We start from the raw sequence: 13,473 nt of genomic DNA on the forward strand, positions 1-13,473 counted from the left end.
GTCAATAAGACTTTAGATAAGAACAAAACCCTACATACAGCAGACATTGATACTATCCCACACTAAGTCATATTGACAAACTAATCAAACTGAAAATAAAAATTGCTATAGATCTAACTAGTGCCCAGACAAAATCCACTGACTCAAGTGGCACAGTGGTGCAGCGGTTAACGTTGTTGCCTCACAGCAAGAGGCTCTCCGGTTTGATTCTCAGCTGGGGTGCCTTCTGTGTGGAGTTTGCATGTTCTCCCTGTGTTCGCGTGGGTTTCCTCCCACATTCCAAAGACATGCATCTGGAGCATTTCTCCCCGGGCCTCTGCTGAAAACAGGCTCTGTGGAACCTAGTCGGACATTCCCGGTCAACAAATGTTAAATAAATAAATAAATCAAGTCCAGGGGCACTGTCTCCACCAAAAGACTCATTACTTCTGAAGTCCCACAGGACTTTGTGCTTAGCCTGCTCTGACTCGGCTTCTGTTTATCTGATGTCCAAGCTGATGTCATGGGTGTTTGGCTTATCAGCTTCACAGATGACTGCAAACTTAAAGTTATCATAAGCTTTCTAGTGGACCCAAGGATCATTCAAGATGGTATGTTATGTATAAACACATCATGCCAGGACTATGGGGGTAACAGTATTGAAAAAATTGCAATATTGTGTCATTTGGAAAACAAAGCACCCTCATACCTTCCACACAGAAGGTAACCCCTCACTGTCAGTGCGGTTAATAGAGACCTGGACACTTTTGTATGCAATGAATTCTCCTGCAACCAGCATGACAAATCTTTATGGCTGTTATAAAATCCTTCTACCGACCCTGACAGATTACCAAGGATCCAGGATGCCTGACCTATGTATAAGACTAAAGGGACCAAAAACATTTTATCTACTTGCATCTTACTATCCATTTCCATGTAACGAAGTGTCAATTTTATCAGTTTTTGTATTATCTTTCATTTACTCTCTTCTTGCAATTCCATTGCTGCCTCACTAGAATAATTTTTAATACATACTCATAAATATTTTGTTTTAGCATGTCCCCATAAATATGTTCAGTTCATGTGTGGGTACATAATTTACCTCTATGGCCTTTGTTTTAGCTTCATTCATTTTGCATCCAGAAAAGATCTGAAACTGTTTCAAAATGTCTCACAGCACTGTAATGTCTTTTTCGTGTTTGGTCAGGTACAAAATAATATCCTCTGCAAATAAACCCAGTTTGTGTTGACTACCATAACAGTTATATCCTTGAGTTGATGAGTCCCTTATTTTCTTTGTCAATGGTTCTAAATATACCACAATTAAGTCAAAGGAAAGAGGACGCCCCTGCCCGGTTCCTCTGCTCAAGCAGAAATTATCAAGGAAAGAACCCACCCACTTTAATTTTCACCTCTGATCCTTCCCATATTCTCCTAATCAGCTTTATAATTTTTTCAGGAAATGCAAATGCTTCCATTGCCCTGCTCAGAAAGTCCCAGCTTACTCTGTCAAGTGCTTTCTCTGCATCAAGACCCACCAACAACAATGGTATTTTCTTATATTATGCTTCTCTCTGGATCATCAATGGTCTATTAATGTTGTTAAATGTTTGCCTCCTTTCCACACAACCACATTGATCCATATCTATCAATTTTGGCATTACTTTTGCCATCCTTTTAGCGATTATAGACATGCACACTTCATAATCATAGTTCAGTATTGAAATGGGCCTGTATGAAGCTGGAGCTGATGGATCTTCATCTTACCCTCTTTAGGTATTACAGCTGCTACTGATTTATTCCAGAATGGTGGTACTTCTCCTCTTAAAATACTCTTAAACCAAACCTTCCAAATCTTTATCAGTTTTTCCTCCTAGCTTCCAAACTTCCACAGGAATGCCATCTATTCCTGGGTACTTTCCTGTAAATTGGTTATACCGCACAATTTTTATCTCATCACCTCCTATCCTAACTGTTAGTAATTGAGCTTCATCTACCTATAACCTTGTCATATTTAATTCTTACATAAACATTTCCATTTGTATTGTTCCTGATCCATTCTGGACCCCTCAAAGGCAGAAGAGCTGACACAGGTACAGTGAGTATTGTAGAGCTGTAAACCAACCTTGGCTGTATAGGCACTGACCCACCTAATGCTTGATAGGCTGATGTTGTGTCTCACATATGCCTAGTAAAATGAGTAACATGCACAGCAACTGTGAAATCTGACAATGAACACACAAAATTTGTGATAGCTCTTGATAAGACAAACAGGCTTTCACCATTTGCATCAAAGGTTGACCTTGCTGGAGAAACACAATGCAGTCCAAAGCAGGAGGAAGGGAGGACTGACACCAGGAGCACAGACACTGGAAAACACAATGCCAGTGAAGTTGATGTATGGACAGGTAAGTGCTTTCCCATCTTGGGCGGTGCTTCATTGTTTGCATGTAGCACACCATCGTGCACTGCCACATAGCAATGGTTATAGACCAAAATGTTTTGCTTGTTAAATTTTCCCTTAGCACTTTGCTTGTGGTCCTCCAGAGGTTTTTCACGGTCCTGTTGTGAAGTCAGGTGGAACACTAAGCATATCCTCTGAGGTACCAACACACCTCTTTCCCACTAGCCATTCCTAAGTGTGACCTCTTTTCCTGACCACATAACCTAACACTATGGAGGGTCAATTTACCACTGTTTAACAAGGCAGCTTGGTCAACATGGTCCTCATGAAGCAGTGTAGCAATTGCCTCATGTTCACTGACACCCCTCAACTCCTAGTCCAGAGAAACTCAAATAGTGAGAGATGCTCTCTCAAAAACTAGTCAGTAAATATGATAATAAGCAGGTTGTCAGCATGCACATCTAACCTCTACCACCACTGAAACCCACATCACACATACTGACATATATGGAGGTCCTCAACAGAAACATACCTAAATACCAGACACCACGCAAATACAAAAATGCAACATGAAATAATTCTGCTGCAGAACACAGGATGAACTGTTGCACATCACCAGTGTCCTACCTGTCAAGCCCATAAGGCAGAACACAAACTTAAACATATTAGTCATAGGTGATTCTATTGTGTGACACACATAGATGTCCCTCTCACCAGGCTAGATAAGTAAAAGGTCACGGTCAGTTGTCTGCTAAGTGCCAGGGTACACCATATCATGCATGCACTCAAGTGTCTCAACAGCAGTTACTGTTATGACTCCATCATAGTGAATGTTGGTGTGAACAAATTGAGACATACCTCTGTGGACTATATGAAGAGAGACATGATTGAGCTGTCAGACTGTGTGTCTCAGGCAGATATGTCCCTAGTCTTAAGTATCAGTCTACCTTCACCTAGGATGATGCCTCAATACAAACAGGAAATGCTTGACTTAAATAAGAGGCTTATTTTCTGTTGTCATTCTGATGGGATGTAGTATCTGTCAGCCTGGAACGACATGTTTGACAGGTCTCAATGCTTTGCCATAGATGGTCTTCATCTGTCACCCCTAGGAATCCAGCTATTGGATCAGTCTCTTGTAAACCCCATACTGCCTTTTTTAAGTAGTGTCTCAAGGACAGATTCCCAACATACTAATTCCATATAAAAAACCTCAGGGTTATGCTGTTCAATGCTGGGAGTCATGCCATGAAAGTATACTCACTGGAAGCAGTCCTCACCATGGAAGATGCAGACGTATGTACAGTCTTGGAAACCGGGTTCAAGTCTGTGAAGAACACCCCAGCCATACTGAGTTACACCTCCTTCCATAAGTTCAGACCACAAACTGAATGAGTGAAAAATAAAGGAGGCAGTGTATCAATATTCATCTAAGATACATACACCTCCAGTATGGTTAAACCATACGATTTCCTGGAGATACTTCAGGTGCAGTTAACTATTGGCAAGACATGTATTCAAGTCATTGCCAGCTATCAAACCACCACCACGTATCAGGACACCCACTCTGTCTATTTGGATCGACTTGAGTCTATCAGGATACATGTAAACACCATGATTTTGGCCGACTTTAACTCATAAGCCATTGAGTGGGTAAATTACTTGTGCCCAAAATCACTTGCCCAAAGGTTCATTGACTATGTTACCTCCAGTGCCCTTGACCAGCTGGTTGAGACCACCACAAGGGGTGCTGACGTCATGGATCTGGTGCTTACCAATATGGTGGACAACTGGAGCAGCTCCACCGTGAGGTCTTTCCTGGGTAATAGCTAACTACAAATCAGTCTTATTCGAAGTAACCATCACATCTGACCCCCCCACCCCCACCCCCACCCCAACAACAACTTCTCTAAAAAATTTTCCAAAGGTGATTATAACCTCTTACAGGATGGTTTAAATAGCTACAATGCATCACCCCCCTCAGATGGAGCTAGAAACTATGGTGAGTTCTACACCAATGATTTATACAAACACTTGTGTAGCTGCATTAACTTGGCCATACCTGATCAGACCAAAATAAACTCCTCAAGGGACAGCAAACCTGCATGGTGGACAACTGCCATTTATAGACTTTACATTGAGATTAAGAAATTGCTGTACAAGAGTAAGAGGAGATGAGCACTAAAATCGAAGGACTCCCTCCTGACCATAAACAAAGCAGTAAGACTTCATTGTGAAGTCCTCCAAAGCAAACTACTAGTACAAATTAGCTTGCTCAACTTAGGATAATCATAAGGTGTTTTTTAGTGATATTTGTAATCTAAAATGAAAGGCACAGATTTGGTCAAAACTAGTAGTTAATGATATGATATATACTGAGACTGTGGCCAGAGCTAACCTATTAGATGACCGGTTCTGTGAAAACCTCAGTCCCCTGTCCCCACCACGTGTATTCCATGACATCCCTGGCAGCTATCCCACACCTTGTCTCGCTAAAGAGCAGATAGTAAACACCTTCTCTAAGGCCAAAAACACAGCATCTATGGGAGATAATGATACCACAGACTCCCAGTTCATGTCAAACAGAGCCCTTCAATGGCCCTCCTCAAACACACTCTAGATAATTGGATGAAATTACCATGAATTCACTTACAGGGGTTACACATCTCAGACAGGGTCAATAGTTAATGATTGTGGAAGCAAGGGTAGAACTTTGCTAGGCTTGTAGGGGAACTAGGACCATTTGCCTAGCAACTTCCTATGATCCTATGGTGCTAGAGTCCCTACAAAAGTTGAGCCCATTTACTGTCATTCTGTCACATCAAGAGCAGAAGTGAAGGTCTCACCAATCTTATAAAACCAACAGGAAAGTAAGCAATTAAACAAGATACACTTACTCATCTCTGAAGTACTGAAATCTGTGGGGGGGTTGTTGGTGGGGTGGGGGGATGAATCAAAGCAGCCTGAGACATTTTTAAAAATGTTTATTTCTATTTCATGGTTGGCCTGTGAGCAGCAGCTGACTATCAGCTGCTTGGTGGCCCTGCAACATCTCCATACTGCTTGTTCAGAAGTACCCTTTTTGGTGTGGACAACTCATTAGAAAGGGAATTGGTCTTTGTTCTACTGCTGAACTATGGCTGCTTTTTGATCTTCCCTCAAGAATCGTTTACTCCATGTCTGGTACTAACCACCCTATGTCAGGATGCCTACATGGTTGGCTGGTGTAGTATTACCTATACAGAAAGAGGTGCACCTACTCGGTCTGTAATAGCCCTTGGGTGAGACCACATTGACAGTTTGGGGAATTCAAGAGTGGGGGAGGGGGAGAAAATGAGTTTCCAACACCAAAATTTTCCTTGCGAATGCAAAGATATTATGAGTGTCATAAGCATTTCCTGACCATGCTTCCTGTACAACCATGTATTTTACCAGCAGTCAACAAGAGTGAAATTGGGCACATGTTGTAGCTCTCCCTCTGAGAATGGTAAGCAAGCATGACACCTTTAATGTTTTTCTCATCCCAAGCCACTCCAGTAGATACTCAATCCACTTACTTGAACTTATGTCACTTGATGCATGGTCTAGGCTCTCTCTCCATATGAGCACAGCTTACTGCTGTTGGACATGGGAAAAAACATCAAATTCACTAAGTCTCACCATGGGAAGAAAGCATAACCTCAGCCAGGAAGAAAAAGGCACAAAGGCCTTCAAAACAAAGGGGGAGGGTGAGACAGGCAATGTGGAAGATGGTTGAAACTTACGGAAACACTGTGGGTCTACAAGAAGTAGGTAGGCAGGCAGCTGAGGGATTCTCTATCAAATAAATCTGCAGAAATGTAGCTGTAAAAGACATCAAAATGTAACCAACCAAGTATACCCATAATAGCCTGCTAAGAGAATAGTATTAACAAATACAAGCGCACTTTCTAGAGCAACTGGGCTTTTTGTATAGGGTATAATACAAAACTGTCTTTCTTAGGAGAGAGTCTGAGTTAGTATTATTTCAAATATTTCATTCCAGTTTTGCTTATGGATACCAGGTTTTAATGTTTTAGAGCTGAATTAACAGATTAAAAACATATTTTTAAGTAAAACAGATTTGTAATTATATAATATTAGCACAATTACAGTGAGAGAAGCTGAATGTTGCAACAATAAATCAGGTAGCTGCAGAATGTATTGCTATGACATTAAAAGAGTTAACTACTTGTCATTAGCACAGTTACTCATCGTAAAGTAATTGTAATCTAGTATTATAATATGAATTACTCTGCTACTCATTACTTGGCTTATTTACTTTGACACATAAGTAATGAATACGTAAGTATTCATCATGTATATGTCATTAAGCAAGACATTTGCATAATAAAGTTAAAGCTGTCAGAGTTCTGTAATTCTCATCATCTAAATGTAAAATGACATTCATTCCTAAGCAGACAAAATAAATACATTGTTGGAGCATTCTGATCTGTAGTTACATTAACAAAATAGTTATTTTCCCAATAAACATCTTTATTAAATTATCATGTATGACATAGGTAGTCTTACACACACACACACAAATATATATATATATATATATATATATATATATATATATATATATATATATGAAAAACAAACATTAACACCACTTTTTAATTACAAAAATCATACATCACCGACAACATTGAAAGACCTATAGTAGCAAACATTATACATCACTTATAATCTATCCATTCATTGTCAGCTAAGTATTATATGGCTCATTCCTATCCTACCTCTTAAACCTCATTCATTCTCTGCATACATTGTTCCCACAATTCCAATTTTTTCTAAGTAGTTTGCTCCATCCCTTTTGTAAAGATCCCAATTCCAGTTGTTGTACTGCAATTACTATACTTACTACTTCTAGTAATGTTGATCTAGACTTTAAGTTCCATTTACTAGTAATTGCTTTTTTGGCAGCTACCTTAAATAGACTTAGCAAGGCTTTACTATGTCTAGGCAATGCCAAACAACTCAAAAAAATTATCTCCCTAGTGAATCCAATCTGCTCAACCAACATCTCCAACAGAGTGGTTCGCAGGGAATCCCTAAAGTTGGCCAGATCATTACAATCCAAAAAAATCTGTCCTCAGCAACCTCTTTCTTGCCTGTCACACCTCCAACATTTGCTATCCACCTGAGGAAAAATTCTTTGGAGTGTACTTGGGATATAAAAATACCTAGGTAAACACATCCAGGCAAAGATTCTAAATCTTCGAAACTTTGTTGCATATTTGGAAGCTCCTCTGATTGATTCTTATAATTACCATGCAATATTTTATATGCTGTAGTAATTATTCCTTTTTTAATGGCAGCTTCTGCTCTAGATTCTATTAAAAACTCTACCGGTGCTGGTCTTTCATTTAGGACCCCTCCTTTTTCTTTCGCTTTGCTTATACTGATATCAGTCCTTGAAATGGAAGGCAATCTGTAACCTGCAGTCCAAATAAATTCTTGGCCACTTCCCATTTTATTACCTTTCCCTCTCTAGTTATTTGCTCTCAATACCTTGGTACCTTGGTCAGTTTTCTCCAATAAATTCCAGCCCCTCTTGCCTATTATCTGTATCCCTGACCACAGCATCCCTATTTGGCAGAATCTCTTTTCTCCATTCTCGTGCTGGTTTGGGTTCTTAGAATACTCCCTGTTATTTTATGAATATAATACTCTGTATGATTTAAAAAATATTTATTGAAGCACAAACCTATCCAGAGCAGCCTTTACATAATTCATGCATTGTACTATTTTGCATGGTGGTATAATACGTTTTGAATGCATTATAAAAAAATATAATAAAAATTTGTCATCATTAGAATCAATGAGTCTTGTTAAATGAGCGACATCAGGAAAGAAATACAGCACTGTAAATTAGCAATATTTGCTCCAAGCATACCTCTCAACCTCTAAGCAACAGAAATCTGGTCAAAGCGGGACATAAGGGGGGGCTAGAAGCCCAAAAACAGGCACAAGTTTTAAATATTGCTCTTAGAACAGGATTGTTGTTTGCATCCATTTTCTGAAGGATATGAAATCTGAAACACAAATGCATCTCCTTATAGATAATCCCAGTAATTTGTCAATAAAAACACAAAATTGTCCCGAGGATCAGAAAATAAAACAAAAGGAGGGAGAAATCTGGACATTCTGTGAAAATCTGTAGAGTTGAGAGGTATGACTGCAGGATCAATGTTCATGGGTGTGCTGTCATTGTGATACTTATAAGGGAGTCATGCTTGCTGAAGGATACAGTTATGTACTTATTGGCATTTAGTTTTTTTCCATAGTTTTGACACCATCTATTCAAGATAGGCCCATATGGAGCATCTTGGTATCCACTAGGGAGTTTATGAAGGCATGACATTTGCAATCATCTGCATACCTGGTCAGACAAAAATCCATAAATTGTAGGGAGTCTTTTGCCATATCCAGATCTGTAAATACATCATCTTTGCAGCTGTACCACCTCACATCAAAGTGAAAAATTTTAGACATTTATATGTATTGTTTTATTTATTTCGCTTTGAGTGACTTGCACTGCGCAATTTTATGGATGTAGGATCTAGGAACCTATGCCAACAACGAACTGCCCTTTGATCACCACATAGCCACTGTTGTAAATCCTTTTACATTGCTGAACTTGTATTTAAAGGTATTCACCACTCATTTGGCTGCTCATTGAGCATAGTGATTGGCCTAATGAGTGCTGTTTTTGAGCATAATGCTGATTTCAATGTGTACCTGTCAAAAAACACTTGCCACAACTGAAATTACCACAACACTTTTTCAAAGAAAAAAAATTAAGTTCTTAAATCATAAAAGCTGTGCAGACCATCTTAAAGCCTTGTCCCTTTCCTTGGTGTCGTACTGGCTACCTAGAGGTAACCTCTGCAATACATATAGACCATCAACATGCCCATTCCTTTCGGATCTCTTACTCATCCACAAGTCCATTGATATCAGAAACACCCAATTAAGTGATTGCAATCTGTTTTGGAAAATAAATAGAACATATGGGGCCCAGTGTCCTTGGGATAGGAGAACACAAACAGGCTCAAGACATGTCAGGACTAACCACATAATAGTATAAAATTGGTTACATTTGATATGGTAAACCAAGGTAAAAAACTCTGTTTATTATCAAGTTAACGCTTTCGTGCAAATAAATAAATTGTACTTCCTCAGACAAAGAACCCAGCATACAAATGGTATTTAAACCCATGAAATCAATTAAACATTTCATTAACTCATCAAAAAAAGCTACATTCTTAAAGCAACATTAACTTAAAAAGTAAATATATTTGATTCACATTACTTAATATGTGGTGCTGAAAAAGCACTAGAATTATCCTGCAAACACAATACATGATGGAATATGAAGTACTATAAAAATTTGTCAAATAACAAATAAAACTGATAAAAGTAAAAATAGGAAATAAATACTTCCCCTTATCACCCAACCCAAGATATTATCTTTCTAAGGCTTTTAATTTGAGGAGACATTTGATGGAACACATAGCATTTAAACCAGGCGAACTGTACGCATTGGTTCTAAATTGCCAAAATAGTTCACATTTATCTATTGTTTTCCTATTTTTATTTTTATCAGTTTTATTTGTTATTTGACAATTTTTTATAGTACTTGATATTCCATTATGTATTGTGTTTGCAGGATAATTCTAGTGCTTTTTCAGCACCACAAATTAAGTAATGTGAATCAAATATATTTTTAATAATTTTACTTTTTAAGTTAATGTTGCTTTAAGAATGTGGCGGTTTTTTGATGAGTTCATGAAATGTTTAATTGATTTCATGGATTTAAATACCATTTGTATGCTGGGTTCTTTGTCTGAGGAAGTACAATTTATTTATTTGTACGAAAGCGCTAACTTGATAATAAATAGAGTTTTTTTTTACCTTGGTTTGCCTCTTTGTGGATTTTATAGTATTTTGTTTGGTTCCAGTTCGTATATTTGATATGGTCACATATACTGATTTGACCAAGAAAGGGGCCCTTGCTCATTGTGTGCCAGCCATAAACCTTAGCATATCTTGAAATAGTAAATTATTGGCTAGAACACAGTTGCCCAAGTGGTTTTCCTGGGATAGCTCTTTTGAGTGAAAGCTGGTTTCAGAAGAAACCACCTGCCGAAAATGAAAAAGGATTTGCTTCACTGAATATAGATTCATTGATAGCCTGTGGCTTGGAAGTGGATGACATGATGGAGATTCTGTGACTCCAGGAGATGAGATGGAAGGGCAGTGTGGCGAAGACTCTTGATTTACTTAACTGTATGTTAGATGTTTTATTTTGCTACCTTTATAATCAATGTTTTGGTATAAAATTCCTGAATAAAGTTAAAGTTCTGTTTGAGGCAGAATATCTGTATAATTTTGAAATGTCATAATAGCAGATTTATTTCTGATAATTGTTACATTATCCATATTACATCACTTTGACTTGATTTTATGCCCCAGGTTGTAGTCATCTGCAGAACTATGCATCCCACATCTATATAACTCCAATTCGCAAAATACTATTGCATAAAGGAAGGCCTCTTCCTGAGTCCTGGAAAACTCCATTAAAACTGACAGCCAGGTAGATAAGTACCTATTATATCAATAATTTGTTTGTAGTTTAATAAGTGTTTTCCTTTTTAAACAAATATGTGTTAATCTGTAATTCAGTCAACCTTTCTGTCGGTTTATCACATAGAATGGCACCCCATGTCGTAACAAAATCAAAGTAAACTATAAATGCATAAAATTAAATATTTGCCACATTTAAACCATAGTTTGGGAAGCCTCACTAAATTTCTATAAAAAAATCTGTCTCCAGCAAATTCTTAGTATATATCAACAAAATGTCAGCACTTACAGCATTATTCTGTTTTTATAACTGCTCCCTTGAGTTTTAGTTCTGCAGTTGTCATAGAAATTATACCTTGTAACTTTAAGTCTTTAATTTTATGACACAGACATCCATGTTATTTGTGGGTATCTATTACATTTATTCCATGCCTTGCATTCAATAACGTTATTATAACCTTGCCCTGTATTGTCTTATCACTGCAGTTATTAAGAAACAAATTAAAAGAGCACCTATTTAAGGACATTAAATTCTATTGCCTGTGTGACAGTAACTATCTCATACAGCTGACACTGCAGTTGCATATTTCCTGTAAAGGCATAATTTTAACAAATGACCAGTGGTTGAATGACTGCCTTAAATGTACATACTATAAACAGAAAACAAATTTATCTTCACCTTGTTAGTGAGTACTCTCTATTCTGCATATCATTTTATGCTCATGTGATACAGCATGCTGCCTGGATCATGGCTTTCTGAAAAAGGTCTGCCAACTAGTTCCCTTACCCATTTATCATTCTGAAACAAATAAATATATCTAGAGCTTTGCCATGCAAATAATCCTCAGAATAGAAAATGTCATCTTTCATGGCTTTAAAGTTAAATAAGACCATTTATGGTATTAAATGTATACCATCGCCTGCAAAAAAATTAGATTTTTTCCAGCATTTCTTCCCAAACCATAAAGAGTTCTGCTTTTAGTTGCAATGCTTTCTCTTTAATCAACTGGTGTATATTAGTACCTTGCACAGTAGGATCACAATCCCAGAGAAGAAAGCATTATTCCACATCTATACTGCTGTATAACCAAACATTATTTTACATCTATATTGATATATAAGCAAACGTTTTATTTTTCATTTTCAGAAAGTTTTCTCAATGGATTGTCACTTGATGTGCATGTGTCTAACTCCCATTTATTGGTAGATGAGCACTGTCTTCTGCTCTCTGTAAAGTGACACCTATAATGTATTGAAAACAACCATGCTATGCATATTTTAATTATCGAATCACATTATATTACTATTTAATTTCAGTCTTGTACTTGGGACAAATGTTTCAATATTAAGTGCTTATCAATTATCACCAGTAAAACTTTGCCGTTTAGAACGATCGTTCCTTTTGGTTGCTATAAAAACGGTCTACAATGAACGATCGTTCTAAACAGCAAACGGCAGGAGCAGTTGAGAAGCATTGTACTGAAACATCTAACCCCTGAAAAAGTTATATCTTAATGTAGTGAATTTATAAGTGTAACAATCATGTGTGGAAGGCATACGTCATATGGCAGGTGTCACAGAATTACTCCTGTTTACCAACAACTGCTCTGAGCCTCTTAGAGTAAGAAGTCCAAACACACTTAAAGTAGTGGTGGCTGGTGGGGGATGTGAGGCAAAAGAATGAAATTAGGGACAAATTGTAATTCTTACATAAAAAACTTACAAAGTAGTGGAAAAGGAACACTCGTGAGAGGTTGGATTTAGTGTCCGACAAGGACACTGGAAACATACTTTTTAACTTTTTAAAGCAGGAAATCTGGACAAAGACATATATAAACATAGGGACTGTTTTAAAACCTTAGTATTACAAATTATTCAGTTGATGGAATTACAGGTTCTGCGTTATCATGAATTTACTAAAGGGAATGAAGTTTTAAAAACAAATGCCTGTCCGTATCGTCTAACTTCAGTCCTGAAAGATTCACCACTAATGTGCCAGAAAAGCACAATTTTATGAAAACTAGACCAGAAATAATAGACAAAATTCATGGATATTGTACGAAAGTCTGTACAGCTGAGAAGTATGAAAAAATACTGAACTGAATGCAAACAGCAGAACGGGACCATTCAGCAGTTATTTACTGTAACTGCCTGCTCGGGTTTACAGCTGAATATATCAGCACATATATAAGAAAGAATTTATTAAAAAAAGACAGTTAACCAACATAACAATTTAGAGAAAATTCACTTATTGACCAGCTGAAAAAATGATTACATGTGGAGACAGGATGTGAGAAAAGATGCAGCAAATCGTTAACCCAATAGCAGCGTGAGAGGAATACAAAGCTAAGGCACAGTTGAGATTTGGAGCCAAAGCAAGATTGTTGTTTATAGGCAAATTGACACTGTGGGTGGGAATTTGAGTGATGTGAACAAGTGGGCATTACTTTGGTGATCTTTAGTGTTGACCCGAA

Source organism: Protopterus annectens, chromosome 2.part2 (genome assembly GCF_019279795.1).
Source record: "Protopterus annectens isolate FY-2018-M chromosome 2.part2, PAN1.0, whole genome shotgun sequence".
Taxonomy (NCBI): domain Eukaryota; kingdom Metazoa; phylum Chordata; order Ceratodontiformes; family Protopteridae; genus Protopterus; species Protopterus annectens.